At 45.8% G+C, this 17,440-nt stretch overlaps 1 non-coding gene across 1 annotated transcript; it reads left to right on the top strand.

The window, feature by feature from the left end:
• The first annotated feature begins 15,719 nt into the window (after positions 1-15,719).
• Positions 15,720-15,826, top strand: LOC116753743. Its single transcript, XR_004349843.1, has one exon. It is a non-coding gene; the product is annotated as a U6 spliceosomal RNA (small nuclear RNA).
• The last annotated feature ends 1,614 nt before the right edge of the window (positions 15,827-17,440 follow it).

Here is a 17,440-nt window from a genome sequence, read left to right as displayed (position 1 = left end):
AGCATGCACCGCACCCCAGCAGGAGGCGTCCTGGCACGTGCCCTGGCACCACGTCCAGCTCCCAGGGAGTGTGTCTCCTGGTGCCCCAGTGAGTTGCTGGAACCCTGGCAGGAGGCTTTCTGCTCACCAGCGCCACCAGCTGGCACATCACAGCCGCACCCCCTCAAACAAGGTCCAGTCCCCACCCCAAACCCCCAGTGGGATGCTGCCATCTGCCCGAGGTCCACAGATGCCACGCTTCTCCTGGCTTGTTCCCTCTGCGTCAGTCCTGGAGGTGCCGGCTACTCCCAGACCTCAGATTCCTTTGTTCTTTAAAGTTCTTTACACTTTACTCAGCAACCCTCTGTTCCTATTTAACAATTCTTTATATTAGAGTTCTTTATATTAGAGTTTTCCTCCTTAAATTGTCTGTGTGACTTCCATCTCTTGACTGATACACCTTCTTTTCCCCACTGTACACAAGGTGTCTTCTTTTCCTGGCTTTTAAAAAGCTTCCCCCCTCATTACTGGTCCTCTGTAATTTGATCATGATGTGCTTTGGGGGTATGCGTGTGTTTATCCTGTTCAGCATTTGCTGAGTTTCTTAAATCTGTGGATTTATCGTCTTTATCAAATTTGGGAGTTTCCAAGTATTATTTCTTCAAATATTTTTTTCCTTCCCCCTTCTCTCTTTGCTTCCTGCAAACTTCAGTACTTGTATTTCAGGCTGTTTGATGTGGGCACCAGGGTCAACCAGTCTCAGCAGTTTCTCTTCGGCCCTTTTTCTGCTTCTGCTTCTGCTTCATTGTGGATAGATTCTTTTTTTAAAATTTATTTTTGGCTGCGTTGGGTCTCCGTTGCTGCACACGGGCTTTCTCTAGTTGCGGTGAGCAGGGGCTACTCTTCGTTGCAGCGCATGGGCTTCTCATTGGGGTGGCTTCTCTGTTGCGGAGCACGGGCTCTAGGCGCACGCGGGCTTCAGTAGTTGTGGCTCGTGGGCTCAGTAGTTGTGGCGCACGGGCTCTAGAGCGCAGGCTCAGTAGATGTGGCGCACGGTCTCTAGAGCGCAGGCTCAGTAGTTGTGGTGCAGGGCTTAGTTGCTCCATCACATGCGGGATCTTCCCGGACCAGGGCTCGAACCCGTGTCCCCTGCACTGGCAGGCGGATTCTTAACCACTGTGCCACTGGGGAATTCCATGGATGGATTCTATTTCTCATCTTCACGTTCCCTGATCTTTTCTTCTGTGGTGTGTAAGCTGCTGTCATTCCAAGGCTGAGCATTTTCTGAACCAGACATTGTATTTTTCATCTTTGTAATTTCGATTTTGTTCTTTTGAAAATAGCTTTCATTTTTCTCATCATATGCATTAAAAACTGTCCTTGAGCACACGGCGCATACTTAAAATGGTGGTTTTCTCTTACGTCGACTCCACCTTCCCTGTCATTTCTGGTCTGTTTCTGCTGACTGGTTTACCTTCTGTTTATGCACCTGTTTTCCGCTGCTGTGTCCAGGAGGTTTTCTGTCGGGTGCCTGATACGGTGACACTGTCACGGTTGAGTGCTCAGCTTTATTACCTTCCTTTAGAGAACGTTTCGCTCCTCCTGGCAGGCTGTTAAGCTCCTGGGGATGAAGTCGATCCTTCTGGGGTCTGTTTTGGAGCTCACCGGGGCAGGTCTGGAGCAGCCTTTAGAGGTATAGTGTGCTCTGCTTTCTGAGGCCGGCCCACCTGGCATCCCTGGGGAACACCCTGTATGTTCGTGAAGTCTCCCCATGCTGGGCTGGCCGGAGGGGCCTCGGGTGACCTCTGGTCTGGGAATTGTCCTGTCCTCAGAAGCACTTGTGTGAGCCTCGCGGGGTTTCACCACACGGGAGCAGGGTGGTGTTGAAGCAGAGACCCAAGGGGACCCGGGCAGCTCCCTCTTCTCAGGCGCCCTGTCCCAGACTCAGCTGCCCTGCCTCCGAATTCCCTTCCACCTGGACCTGCCCCCACTGTGCTGCGGCCAAACGATCACTTGAGGCAAAAAGTCCTCAGGCCTGTGTCGCCAGGTTTCCAGTTGGTCCTGGGGGGCGGGGTGTGTGTCTGGGCCCGCCGTGTTCCCCATGGTCTGCGGTTGAGTCACGTTTGTCCTGTGACGAGTGAGGTCTGGCCTCTCGTCTCTGACCTGCCTGTGACCGTCCTTGGCCCAGGTGCTTGGCAGTGTTTCCTGGGGGGAGGGGGCGCTGATCTGAAAGACATCTTCCTAGCCTTTCCTCTGTTATGTGAATTGTGCATCTTTCCCAGTTTGGCTTCTGGCTTTGTTTTAGATATTTTCTTTTTAATGTGGCCTTTTCTGGTAGTCGGATTCATCCATCTTTTTATGATTTTTGGGTATCACACTGTATTTGGGAAGGTTTTCTCCACCCTGCATACCTTTGAAACAGCTGGTTTAGGAAGCAGGGGGGCAGAAGCGTGCGACCAAAGACAGGACGAGCCCGCCTGACGTGGGGAGGAGCGTGTGGGAAGACTGTGATTTCCGTGTCAAAAGCCATTTGTTTTTTCCCCCCAAGCCTGGCTTTTTACCCGTGAAATGGAGGCGAAGTGGTGCTAAGATTCACAGTGGGATTTGCCAATTTTTGAAGCAGAAAATCACCAGCCTGACATTTGATGTTATGTTTTGCTGGTTCCAATTCCATGACAAAGAAATGAAAGAAAATAAAAAAGCTGTGCTCACGGCTCCTCTGGGTGATTTGTTTTGACTTTTGCTGGCCTGATGGGGAGGGGAGGCGTCTGATGGGGGAAGAGCCTGTGAGCGGCCAGCGCGGCTGAGAGGGCACGGGCGGTAGCCAGGTGGGCAGGGGCGGCCACAGAGGAGGTCAGGGTTCCTGGAAGCCTGCGGTTCCGGGCCAAGCATCTCTTAGGTCAGTGTTCTTTGAGGTTACTGGCTCAGACGGACCATTACCCAGAGAAATCAAAAGGCTATGAGACATCTGTCATGGCGACCCTGCTCGGAACATCTGCTCCTTTTGTGAAATATTCCGATGACAGTGAACATTCCAGTGAAGTGGCTTGTTCTGCACAGCAGGCGAGCAGACAGCGCCCTTGACTGAGGATCACGTGATGAGCTACCTCAGCTCTCCAGCGTTCTTCATCTGACCTGAAGAGCAGACAAAGCGGGCCCCCCACTTGCTGGCCCTGCACCCGTGAATCCTGCCAGGTCAAGTCTGACTGTACAGCACCGTGTGCTCAGGGCCCCTCTGCAGCCGAGCCTTGCCAGGGAGCTTGCTTTGAACCTTAACAAAGTTCAGTATTCAAAAGACCCCCGAAGCCACCGGCGCAGGTGAGAGCAGACTTTTCTCTGGTAGGTGCGTGTTGGAAAGCTCTTCACTGTATGTGGTTAAATGAGGACAACAGCATGTTAGAAATAAGTATACATAAGAAAGTTATTAAGGAACTACCCCAGAAAAACCACAGGCCCAGACATTCACAGGGGAATTCTACCAAACTTCAAGGACCAGATAGTCCCCAGAGTACCATAAAGTGTTCCAGAGTGTAGAAAAGGAAGGAAAGCAGTTCCTAATTCCTCTTGTGAAGCTAGTATAATATCAGATACTTAAACCAGATAAAGACAGTATAAAAGGAAAAACTTGTATACCAATATCACTCATGAATTATCAGTGCAAAATTACTAAGTATTAGCAGCTGGAATCTAACATAAAAATAATACAATAGCATTACAAAAATAATACATCATGACTGAATGGGATTTATTTTAAGGATTTAAGGTCTGTTCAATATTAGTATCACTTATCACATTAACACATCTAAGAAAAAAATTCATAGTTCTCTCCATGGATACGTCTTGTACAAAATTCAGTACCATGATAAAAGAATGGGAATCGAGGGGAAAAAATCGTGGTAAAATATACATACAGTATGCCGTTTTAGCCATTTTTAAGCCTACAGTTCAGTGGCATTAAGTACAGTCACGCTGTTTACAGCCATCTGACACGATACACCTTAGTCCTAAAGCCAGTACCTTACTTTATGAAGAGGCACTTAGAGGCATTTCCATTAAGATCAGAAAAAAGGCACGAATGCCCACTACCTTTTCTACTGTCCTGCACGTGTCAGACAAGAGGAGTCAATTAGAGGCATAACAATTGGTAAAGAAGAAGTAAAACCATCTCTATTTGCAGATGACATGATGGTATATCTGGAAAACCCTTAGGGGATCAATGATTTAAAAAAAATATTCAGTGAAGTAGCTGGATACAAAGTTAATATTAAAAAGTCAATAGTCTGCCTACATATGAACAATAAGAGACAATACGGGAAAATTCCATTTACAATTGCAGCAAGGTTTGCTCAGGAATAAATTTAACCAGAAACGTGGGGAAACCTCTACAATTAACACTTTAAAGCAGTCTTGAAGGACACAAAAGTGGACTTGAACAAATGGAAAGACATGTCTCCTTTTGCATGGGGTGACCCAGCTTTACAAAGATGCCAGGTCTCCCTAACTTTACAAATTCAGAGCAGTCCCACTAAAAATATTAGCTGTTTTATGGAGTTAGGCAAGTTGATCCTGAAGCTCATATGGAAAAACAAACAAAAATAGCCAGAAAAACATGGAAAAATGATGAGGGGGCCCAACCCAGCCAGCATTAACACCATGAAGCCTCTACAGTCAAGACCGTCTGGTGCAGGCATGTGAATAAATAGAGCCCAGAATAGGAGAGAAAATGCAGGAGTGGCCACAAGTGTATGTGGAAGCTGAGTGAGTGACAAGGTGGTGTCTCATATCATTGCGTAAAGATGAATTGTTTAGAAAATGTCCTGGGACAATTGGATTGCCATTTGGAAAAAGGTAAAATTAGATCCTTATCTCACTCCATACACAAGAATGAAATCCAAATAGATTAGGAAGTAAAAAATGAAACTACACAAGTAATGGAAGAAAACATAGGTGGATTTCTTCTTAACTTTGGTGTAGGGAGGGTCTAACTATGACCCAAAATCCAGAGACAATATGAGAAAAGTATTGATACATTTGACTGCATACAAATAAAAAAAAACTATCACAGAGAACACCATAAACCAAATAAAAACTGAACTGATAAACTGAGAGGAAATACATGCAACACAGACCAAAGAGTTGTCTCTGTGTCAGATCTCTAACGTAGAAAGAGCTCTTTAAAAAATTGAGGGACAAAAGGATTAAAAACCGGGGAGAAATGGGAAAAAGACATGCCCAGATAATTCACAAAAATGGTATAAAAATGACTCTCCAACATGAAAAAAAAAGCTCAGACTCATAACTAGAGAAATGCAAATTAAAACGACGACGACATACTGTTTCTCACTTACCAGATTGCCAAAAACTTAAATAAAATGACACACACAGTGAGGCTCTGGGGAAAAGCCCTCTTGTACATTGCTAGAAGGAATGCAAATCGGCACAACTCTTTTGAAGGGAAATTTGGCAATAACTAGCAAAACCACACATGCACTTATGTTCTTCTCCTCCCACTTCTTGGGATCTACGCTGAGGATACATGTCCAGCAATATGAAAATACACACCCATAAGGTTATTTATTGAGCATGATTTGTCACTGCGAAATGTAGGAACCAGTGCAAATGCCCACATAGGGAGGGCTAAATAAACAGGGTATCCCCACACAGTGGAGCCTGTGCAGCCGTAGTGATGAATGAAGAAGGTCTATATGAACAGACACAGTGATTACCAGGACATACGGTTACGTGCAGGACACCATGCACAAGTGTCTGTAGCATGGTCCCTTCATGTGAGAAAGGTGGGGATAGAAGAAAAGACACAGGCACCTGCTTACTTGTGCCGAAGAAATACAGGATAAACCAGCAACTAAAGAGGGTGGTTGGTTACCTGCGGGGGTGGGGGTTGCGGGGGAGTGGGAGCAAATTTCGTCTAAGGATACTTTGTTTAGTTCTGTTTTGGCCGCACGGTGTGGCACGTGGGATCTTAGTTCCCCAACCAGGGGTTGAACCCATGCCCCCTGCAGTGGAAGCACAGAGTCCTAACCACTGGACTGCCAGGGAGCTGGATCCTTTTTTTTTTTTTTAAAGCTCCCATTCTTAGAACCGTAGTAGTGCACCCACAAATAGATGATGAAAACCAAGCACTATATGGGGAGAAAGGAATACGAACAGTAACAAACGAACCTAGCTCTTCTACAGCGAGTGATGAACTCCTGTGAAGGCGGCCAGGAAGGAAAGAACCAACTTCAGTCACTTTGGAGAACAGTATTTTGACAGGATACTGTTAAGTCTAAAGACAAAAAGAACTGGACAAAATACTGTCCTTTAGATAGGAAATTTGTTTCACACAGGGCTATGGGTTAGTAATGCTGAAACTACTCTGTGTCGGAAAATACCTAGAGACAAAGGAAAATGAAAACAAATTTACAAATCCTATGGGATGCTGCAGAAGCAGTTCTAAGAGGGAAGTTCATAGCGATGCAGGTATTCCTCCAGAAACAAGAAAAATGTCAAATAAACAACCTAACCTACCACCTAAAAGAATTAGAAAAAGAAGAACAAACAAAACCCAGGGTCAGCAGAAGGAAGAAAATAGTAAATGTCAGAGAGGAAATAAAGAGATGAAAATAATATAAAAGATCAATAAAAGTAAGAGCAGTGTTTTTTTTTTAAAAAAAAGGCAAACAAAATTGACCAACCTCTAGCAAGGTTCACCAAGAAGAAAACAGAGAGGACCCAAATAAAATAAGAAATGAAAGAGGAGAAATAACAATACCACAGAAATACAAAAAAATCATAAGAGAACACTATAAACAACAAATCAGACAGAAGAAATGGACAAATTTCTAGAAACATACAGCCTACCAAAACTGAGTCAAGAAGAAACATAATTTGAACAGATTGATCACTAGAAGTGACATAGAATCTGTTAAAAACAAGACAAAACAAACAAAAAACCCTCCAAAGCTCCCTGCAAACAAAGTCCAGGACCTGATGGTTTCACTGAGGAATTCTACCAAACATACTAGGAAGAATTTATACCTGTCCTCCTAAAACTCTTCCAAAAAGTCGAAGAGGAGGGAACCACTCCCAAATCAATTCTTTGTGGCCACAGTTACCCTGAATACCAAAACCAGACAAAGACACTACAAAAAGAAGAAAATTACAGGCCAATATCTTTGATGAATATAGAAGCAAAAATCCTCAACAAAATATTAGCAAACTGAATCCAACAACACATAAAAAGGATCGTACACTGTGATCAAGTTGGATTCATTCAGGTCACAAGGATGGTTCCATATAAGCAAAATCAATGTGGTACATCACATTAACGAAAGAAAAGACAAAAACCACACGGTCATCTCAATAGATGCAGAGAAAGCATTTGACAAAATTCAACATCCATTCATGATAAAAACTCACCAAAGTGGGTATAGAGGGAACTATCTCAACATGGTAAAGGCCATTTATGATATACCCACAAGCAACATAATACTAGATGAAAACATTCCTGCTAAATTCAGGAACAAGACAAGGATGCCCACTCTCACCACTTCTATTCAACATAGTATCGGAAGGCTTAGCGACAGCTGTCAGACAAGAAAAAGAAGTAAAGGGTATCCAAGGGACTTCCCTGGTGGTACAGTGGTTAAGAATCCACCTGCCGACGCAGGGGACACAGGTTTGAGCCCTGGTTCCGGAGGATCCCACATGCTGCGGAGTAATCCCGTGTGCCACAACTACTGAGCCTGTGCTCTAGAGCCCGCAAGCCACAACTACTGAGTCCACATGTCACAACTACTGAAGCCCACGAGCCTATGCTCCACAGCAAGAGAAGCCGCTGCAATGAGAAGCCTGCGCGCTGCAACGAAGAGTAGCCCCTGCTTGCCGCAACTAGAGAAAGCCCGCATGCAGCAACGAAGACCCAACACGGCCGAAGATAAATAAATTAATTTTTAAGAAAGTGTCCAAATTGGACGGGAAGAGGTGAAACTGTCACTATTTGCAGCTGACATGATACTCTATATTGAAAACCTTAAAGTCTCCACACAAAACTATTGTAACTAATAAATGAATTCAGCAAGGTGGTAGAATACAAGATTAATACACAGAAATCTATTGTGCTTCTTTACACTATTAATGAAATATCAGAAAGAGAAAGTAAAGAAGCAATCCTGTTTAAACTTGCATAAAAAATACCTAGGAATAAACTTAACCACTGAGGTGAAAGACCTATATGATGAAAACTCTAAAACATTGATAAAGGAGGGACTTCCCTGGCGGTCCAGTGGTTAAGACTCTATGCTTCCAGTGCACAGGGCGTGGGTTTGACCCCTGGTCAGGGAACTAAGAACCCACATGCCACGTGGCAAAACCCACCAAAAACAACAACAAAAAACACATTGATAAAGGAAGTTGAAGATGATTCAAAGAAATGGAAAGATATCCCATGGTCTTGGAATAGGAGAATTAAAATGGTTAAAATGGCCATACTACCCAAAGCAATCTACAGATTTAATGCAATCCTTATCAAAATACCCATGACATTTTCCACAGAACTAGAAAAAAATAACCCTAAAGTTTATATGGAACCACAAAAGACCCAGAATTGCTGAAGCAATCATGAGGAAAAAGAACAAAGGAGATATAACCCTTCCAGGCTTCAGACGGTACTACATAGCTACAGTAATCAAAAACAGCCTGGTACTCGCACAAAAACAGACACACACAGATCAGTGGAACAGAATAGAGGGCCCAGAAGTAACCCCCGACACATATGGTCAACTAATCTATGACAAAGGAGGCAAGAATATACAATGGAGAAAAGACAGTCTCTTCAGCAAGTGGTGCTGGGAAAACTGGATGGCTACATGTAAATCAATGAAATTAGAACGTTTCTTCACATCATATAAAACAATAAATTCAAAATGGATTAAAGACCTAAAATATAAAACATGACACCATAAAACTCCTAGAAGAGAACATAGGCAAAATATTGTTGAACAAAAATTGTAGCAGTATTTTCTTAGATCAGTCTCCCAAGGCAAAAGAAATAAAAGTAAAAATAAACAAATGGGACCTAATCAAACCTACAAGCTTTTACACAGCAAAGGAAACCATCAACAAAATGAAAAGACAACTTATGGAATGGGAGAAAATATTTGCAAACAGTGCAGCTGACAAGGGGATAATATCCAAAATATACAAACACCGCATACAACGCAATATTGAAAAAACAAATAACCCAATTAAAAAAATGGGCACGAGACCTAGATAGACATTTTCCCCAAAGAAGACATACAGGTGGCCAACAGGAACATGAAAAGATGCTCAACATTGCTAATTATTAGAGAAATGCAATCAAAATCACAATGAGGTATCACCTCACACCGGTCAGAATGGCCATCATCAAAAATTCTACAAATAATAAAAGCTGGAGAGGGTGTGGAGAAAAGAGGACCCTTGTACACTGTTGGTTGGAATGTAAATTGGTGCAGCCATTATGGCAAACAGTATGGAGCTTCCTTAAGAAACTAAAAAAAGAGCTGTCATATGAGCCAGCAATCCCACTCCCGGGAAAAAGTGAAAATTATTTTGAAAAAGATGCATGCACCCCAATGTTCATGGCATCATTATTTACGATAGCCAAGACATGGAAGCAACCTAAATGTTCATCGACAGATGAATGGAAAAGAAGCTGTGGTATATTTATACAATGGAATATTACTCAGCCATAAAATAGAATGAAATAATGCCATTTGCAGCAACATGGATGGACCTAGAGTATTATGCTTAGTGAAGTAAGTCAGACAGAGAAAGACAAATACTATATGATGTCATTTGTATGTGGAATCTAAAAAATAATACAAATAAATGTATATACAAAACAGAATCACATAGAAAACAAACTTATGGTTACCAAAGGGGAGAGGGACAAATTAGGAGTATGGGATTAACAAATACAAACTACTATACATAAAATACATAAACAACAAGGATATATTGTATAGCACAGGGAATCATATTTAATATCTTGTAAAAAAATTACTCTCTGTGCACATTAGGACTGAAAAAATAATTAAATACATGGTGGAGAAGGAGGCCAGGATTCTTACTGTTGGAGAAAGATGTTACAAATAAGGAAAGGGGAGAGCTGCAAGGAACCTGGTGGTATTGGGTTGTATCTGAGAAATCAGTGTGAATCTTGATATACGGGTATGTAGACACGGAAATTAATACAGAGTATGCATATGCTTGGGTTAGCATATATACATATTTTCTGGCTCTCGTTGCTCAAAGACAATGACACCTCAGTCACAGTGAGCTCACCTGGTGCCCAAATCTTGGTGTTTAAGCACCATTCTCCAATGTAAGGAACCAAGGATCCTTGGAGAATTGGTTGATTCCAGGACTGTGGTAGGGAAATACAAGCTGAGCCTGAAACATCTTGTGGAACGAGAAAATAAGGAATTGCTTGAAAAAGAGGGGCATTTGTTGAAAGTACACAGGAACCAACCTGCAGGAGTTCCCAATGGCCAAATCTAGGATAATCTGGGCAACTAAATAAATGGTGATTGAGTTGTATTATAACCCTAGCATAAAAGAGGTATCCACAAGCTCATATAAAGTATTGAATAAATAAATAAATAGTGGAGGAGAGACAGTTCTTCCTTGCAGAAGAGTTCCAATTAAAGTGTAAAAAGAAGGACTGAAATTCAAAATCACCACTAGGCACATGCCACCCTGATAATCACTGCCAGAAGACCCACCGATGGATGCTCGATTCAGAGGGCAGAAGTTCGGAGAGCAACAGGATAGTCGCACAGTTTTAAAGTACCTCCTCCAAGATATTTATTCATTACACAGGGAAACTATACCTTTACAATGGAAACCCCAGCAGACACCCCCTAGCCTGGTGATCAAGGTCAGCCTCCCCTGTAATCAGGCTCACGGACACCACATACCCCCTGACCTGCCTGGTGCCCTGAGCAGGACCGTGATCGTGGCTGTGGAGTTCCTGCCAACATGAGTAACCCGTGAAACAATGTCAGACAAGCCCTCTTGGAGGGACAGTCTCCAGGGCTTACCCTTCCAAGGCGTCACGGCCACGACGGGCGGGGGGACTGGGGACAGCCTCCGTGTGGAGGTGAGTGGGGACCCGGCAGCCCGGGTGAGTGTGGGAGCCTGGCGTGGATCCTGGAACAGGAAGAGGACGTCAGTGGGACACGTATTAAACACGGGAGGTACCTGGCCTGGTGTGTGTTTATGGGAATGGACTGGCAGAGGCGGAGCAGTTGATAAGGAGGAGAGAGGGGAGGGCCACAGGAGGGAGTCCACAGGAAGGGGAGCCGGGTGGGACCGGTGGCTGCCTGTCCTGCCTTTGTGGAGTTGGTTGCATTTTGGGGTGGGGGTTAATTTACACACGGAAAGACGGAGCGCTCCGTGATGCTGTTGGGTGGTCACTGACAGACGTGCACACCACACACCATCATTCAAACCAAGCTGAGGGCTTCCATCCCTGGAGACTTTCCTTGGGCCCCTGACCCCGGTACCTCCCCAGGACCACGCTTGGACCAGGGCAAGTGCAACCCCGTGCCTCAGGCGTAGGTTGATGGGTTCAGCAGATAAAAGTGGTTTGGGAACCCTCCCGGGGGCCCCACACCTTGAAGTGCCTTCCTCTGAATTTTCCAAGTACTTCTCATGCTTGGGAATGGCCGATCCCCATCTTTCCCTTTCGGGGTACTTCGTGATCCTCTATACTCTACCTCCTGGGATTGACCAGTGCATCCCTTGCTCATGGGCTGCAGCCCTATGTATGTGTGTATGTATGTGTGTGTGTGTGTGTGTCTGCATGCACAACTTCTGCTTGCCCGTCCATGTTCCACTGCTCAGGTAAAGCACCCAAGGGCAGCAAGATGGTGGGGGGCCTCCTTTGCCCTGTGTGCCCCCCCTGGCTGTCAGCAGGCAGTCCTGGGAGTGGCCACACCCATCTCCCCTGAGGGCCGTGAGACCCTTGCTCCCATACCTTTATCCTTTCTGGTCTCCAATTCAGGCAATTATGTCAGGCTCACCCTGTGGGAAAAGTCATGGACCTTCCTTGTGCAAATGGGCCATCTCTTCTGGCTCCACCCTGGCCCCTCTCCTGGCCTCCCACTGGTGGCAGTGTGGAGGGCATGGGTGTGGCAACATTGAGAGAGTTCTGGGAGTGTAGCGATCACAGCTGGGGAGGCCGGTTGGAGACAAGACTGGAAGGCACCTTGTCCTATAAGAAATTTCCAACAGTAAATCCAGCACGGCCAGAAAAGGAACTGTCGTTCACATTTGCATTTGTGGTCACCATTAACCACACGTTTGAAAGCCATTGGAAACCGCTATTCACGGCAGCAAGATGGGTGGTACAGCAACCCAAGTGCTGGGGGAACCAGCATGAAATAAGTGGTCTTAGGGAACTGGGCAGCAGGAAGACCTAGATTGTTTCCATGAAAACAGGTTCCCGAGGGCCACTGCACTGTGAGTAATGAGGGCACTGATCCCATTCATGGGGGCTCCACCCTCATGACCTCATCACCCCAAAGGCCCCACCTCCTAACACCATCACATCAGGCATTAAGATGTCAGTGTATGGGACTTGACTGGTGGCGCAGTGGTTAAGAATCAGCCTGCCAATACAGGGGACGCAGGTTTGATCCCTGGTCTGGGAAGATCCCACAGGCCGCAGAGCAACTAAGTCTATGTGCCAGAGCTACTGAGCCTGCACTCTAGAGCCTGCAAGCCACGACTACTGAGCCCACGTGCCACAACTATTGAAGCCCGCGCACCTAGAGCCCATGCACCTAGAGCCTGTGCTCCGCAACAAGAGAAGCCTGTGCACCGCAATGAAGAGTAGCCCCCGCTCGCCGCAACTAGAGAAAGCCCATGCACATCAACAAAGACCCAACGCAACCAAAAATAAATAAATAAATAATTTATAAGAAGAAAGATGTCAACATATGAATTGTGGGGAGACAGTCTGTAGCAGAAGGCTTAGACGAGATAACCAACTATGATCGTGGGTGAGATACATAACTCACCTCTACCAGTGTCTCATCCGTACAGGGAGGGCAAAAGGAATGCCCACTTGCTAAGAGCCGTGAAAATTACATGTAGAAGAAACTACATATATTCATCTGTGTCTTGCTTAGAACAGGGCTTGGCACATAATACGCTCTTAATAAATGTTAGCTCATTAGATATAGACTAAGAAATACGTGTGTTGTATATGTTGCTATATGTAAAATTGAAAACTGGAGAAAACTGTATTAAGTCACTGAAAAAATAATCCCTGAGCTCCCACTGTGTGCCAGCGCCGAGGATACAAAGCTGGTCAGTGATACAAGCTTTTGGATCGTTATTGCAATTCTAAGCCCGTTCTTAATCTACATGTATTGAGGGAAGGGAAGTATAGGTCATAGGAAGTTGTCAAGAGGTGCCACAGACCTGCAGCAATGGACTCCCATATGGACAGACTGTCCTGCCTCTTTCTCTGACCTTCTCTTACTGAGTGTCAGGCTGGGGAGCCAGGTGGGGGGATGCCCATGTAACCAGAGGTAACCTGCAGTGGGGGAGGGTGGTGATGCGGAGCTCAGATGTCATTCGATTGAAACTGTGCAGCAGTCTGGAATGCATTCTCATGCAAAGGCTGGAAGTCTGGTCTACGGTAAAGCGTGTCATGCCCATATGATTTGTGTCTGAGTCAGCCACCTGAGCCCTCGGGACTTCCCATGTCCGTGCGCCAGCTGCCCGTCCCCTCTAATTGCAGAGCCAGCAGGCATCCACGGATGTCCCTCCCAGACCCCACTGGGGCAGCGAGGTTTGCTCTCAGTGCCGCAGCGGGTGTCCACCAGGAGTGCTGTGCTGGGATTCGGCACTGCACACTGGGCCAGATGCCCTGCTCTTTGCTTCTGGTCCAGAACAAACAGTCTGTGCCCGTTGAATCCTGCTCCCCAGCCCTTTCTATTTTTAGTTTTTAACCTGAAAGTGTAAGTTGGCCCATCTGTTGCAGCACACGCCAAGCTTGATTTCTCGTTGTCCCGACCACAGGTGTAGTCCACTCCCACGTCAGGAGACAGGGCGCCAGCTGCAGGAGAAGCCCCTCTCCCCTCGAGTCTTCTTGGGCTCACTCCCCTCCACCCCCCTGCAACCACAACCCTGATTTCTGACATCATATCTTGTTTTGTCTTTTGTGAACTTGACATGCGTGGAATCCTTTATCATGCTCTCCACGGTGTCTGGCTTTCCCATTTTGCATCACGGCGTGCGATTCATCATGGTGTTGGGAGGATGCCTTGCCTCACAGCTGTGCTGGCTGGAGCACTGGGCCACTGCACCTGAGCCGCTGTGACTGTCCCTGTGTGTGCCCTGCCTGCTGCATGCCTACGCATGTCCTTCCTGGTGTGTGAGTGTGGTCACAGCACAATTGGAGGACTGATGGGATGGATTGATCACATGGATGGATCGGATGGATGGAGACCCGGGATTACATTTTCAGGTTTAAATGTTCTGGAACTCCCATTTAGTTCCTAAGTTTTACCTAATGTTGGGCAGGTCTGGCTTGTCCCCTGGCAGGCACAGGGCACACCTATCCATGGGACCACAGCAGGCTGGGGCAATCAGCTATGGGTGGTCACTCTTGATTTTGAAAATGGTTTCCCCTCTGAGATCTTCAGATTTGGTGGAGAGCAAGCCTGAGGACTCTGAGGGCTGTTTCCATGGAGATGGGAAGAAAATGATATCCTGAGTGCTGACCTGCTGACTTGCTGACCACCGCGGGAGGTGCTCCCATGGGCCATTTTGCTGAATTTTCGCAGCAGTTACTGTTATCATCCTTTCTGGGTCAGGAGCCTGAGACTTGGGACGCGGCCAGGGTTACACGGCTACCAGCTTCAGAGCCAGGGATTGCACTGGTTTTTCTGGCTTCAAAGTCCAACCTCTCCCATGTGCAGTTGTTGTCTCCTTGAGACAAGACACAGCTTTCTTCGTCTTTATGTCCCTGAGCCTCATCTCCCCCCTGCCATGCAGGAGGCACCCAGAGTTATGTGGGAGGATTCTGGGAAGACGGCAGAGTAGGAAGCGGCAGAATCTGTCTCCCCACCTGGACCATCGCACTGACAGCATCTGAATGGTGGAACTGTTCTCGGAATCTGGAGTCCGCTGGAAGCTTGCAGCTTCGAGGGGGAAGGGCTGGGTTGTAAATTGCGGTTTATTTTGGTAAAAGTCAGCTCTTGAACAGTAGTGGCTGCTCAGCCCCCATCACCAGCCCAGGGCAGCCACCTGCATAGGTTGTGAGAGTTAGGGTGGGAAACGGGACTCTGCCCCCAAATACAGGGGACCGTGATCTGACGGCAGGCTGCTGCTTCCGATCCCAGAGGGGCCCATGGGGGTGGAGCCATAGTTGTACCTCCCCCATCGCTGCCAGGCCCTCCCCCTCAGGCCGATGTGACCGCCAGAGCACTTAAAGGGCTGGCATCTTTTTTTTAATCCTTCGTTTTTTGCTTTTTCCTCTTTTGGAGCCAGACATTAAAGATTAGAACATCCCAAAACAACTGCATATATGGGGAAAACTAGAAAGTAACTGTATATACCCAGGGAAAGGCTCAGAAAAGACCTGAGAAGATTAAGTTTACGCCTCAGGCACAGCATAGAGACAGCCTACAGCAATTAAACACACACACACACACACACACACACACACACACACACACACAGTGCTTGCTTCGACAGTACATATACTAAAATTGGAATGGTACAGAGAAGATCAGCATGGCCCCTGAGCAAGGATGACATGCAAATGCGTGAAGCGTTCTATATTTTTAGAGGGGATATATGTATACGTGTGGTATAGCATAAAGTAACACAACATTGTAAAGAAACTCTACTCCAAAAAAACCCCAACAACAACAATAAACAAATCAACAACAAAACCCAGCAAACACGGGGAAAGAGGGAAGAATCTGATTTTCAGAGCTACCACATTATTAGATCCAAATGTCCAGTTTTCAACCAAAAATTACAAGGCATTCAAAGAAACAGGGACACAGGGTCCATTCAAAGGAAAAAAATAAAATCAACAGGAACTGTCTCTGAGAGACCTGAGGGCAGATCTACTAAACAAAGACTTTAAAGCAACTGCCTTAAAGATGGCTCAAAGGACTAGAGGAGGATGTGGAGAGAGGCAAGAAAATGATATGCAAACAAAATGGAAATATCAATAAGTAGACCTAAATCGAGACCAATAAAGAAAACCTAAAAAGAAGCCAAAAATAAATTCTGGAGCTTACAACTGAAATGAAAAGTTCACTAGATGAATTCAAAGGCATATTTGAGCAGAAGAAAGAATCAGTGCTCTTGTAGGTAAGACAGTTGAAATGATCAAGTCTGACAAAGAGGAAAAAAAAAAAAGATTGAAGAAAAGTGAACAGAGCCTGAGGGCCCTGTGAGACACAATGTATAAAGATGTAATTTTTTGTGAAATTGACAAGGAAAAGGAGTGGGGATGGATGGAGCTGTAAGGGAGCAGAATTTTTGTATGTTATTGAAGTTAAGCTGCTACAAATTCAAATTAGAGTGTTACAGCTTTAGGATGCTAAGTGTAATCCTCATGGTAATCACAAAGAAAATAGCTATAGGATATACACGAAAGGGGATGAGAAAGGAATTTAAACATTTCATGACAAGAAATCAACTAAACACGAAAGAAGACAGTAATGCAGGAGATCAGGGACAAAAAAGCTATAGGGCATATAGAAAACAAGTAGCAAAATGACAGAAGTAAGTACCTCCTTATCAATAATTGCTTTTTTTTTCGGCACGCGGGCCTCTCACTGTTGTGGCCTCTCCCGTTGCGGAGCACAGGCTCTGGACGCGCAGGCTCAGCGGCCATGGCTCACGGGCCCAGCCGCTCCGCGGCATGTGGGATCTTCCCAGACCGGGGCACGAACCCGTGTCCCCTGCATCGGCAGGTGGACTCTCAGCCACTGCGCCACCAGGGAAGCCCTTGTGTTCATCTTAAACGTCTCTTGCCTGATCTCTGCCTCACTCCTCTGTGGCTTTCCCACTTCGCCCATGTACCAGTCTTAAAGCACACCGAGAGAAAAGCTAAATAACCTGGATGGTGATGGTCTAACAGCGGACATCTCAACAGCAACGTATATGGCGAGAACGTAGCAGAACAAAATGCTGGGAGAAGGAAATAAGTGCCAACCTAGGGCTGTAGGTCCTGGGCTAAATTATCCTTCACAAGCGTGCAGGAAACAAAGACATTTTCAAACAAGAGAAAACAAAGGGAGTTTACCATGAAAGGAGCTGGACAGCCAGGTACAGAAGTGAGCAGAGGATTTGGTAAATATACACAAGTATTGACTTCGAAAAATAAGGATAACGGTCAAGGTCTACTTTGGGCTGTTAAAGCACACAGGTAGACCCCGAA

The sequence above is a fragment of the Phocoena sinus genome, chromosome 4 (assembly GCF_008692025.1).
Source record: "Phocoena sinus isolate mPhoSin1 chromosome 4, mPhoSin1.pri, whole genome shotgun sequence".
In the NCBI taxonomy this organism is placed as follows: domain Eukaryota; kingdom Metazoa; phylum Chordata; class Mammalia; order Artiodactyla; family Phocoenidae; genus Phocoena; species Phocoena sinus.
Note: the sequence above shows the minus strand (reverse complement) of the source record. Positions and strands in the feature narration are given on the sequence as shown.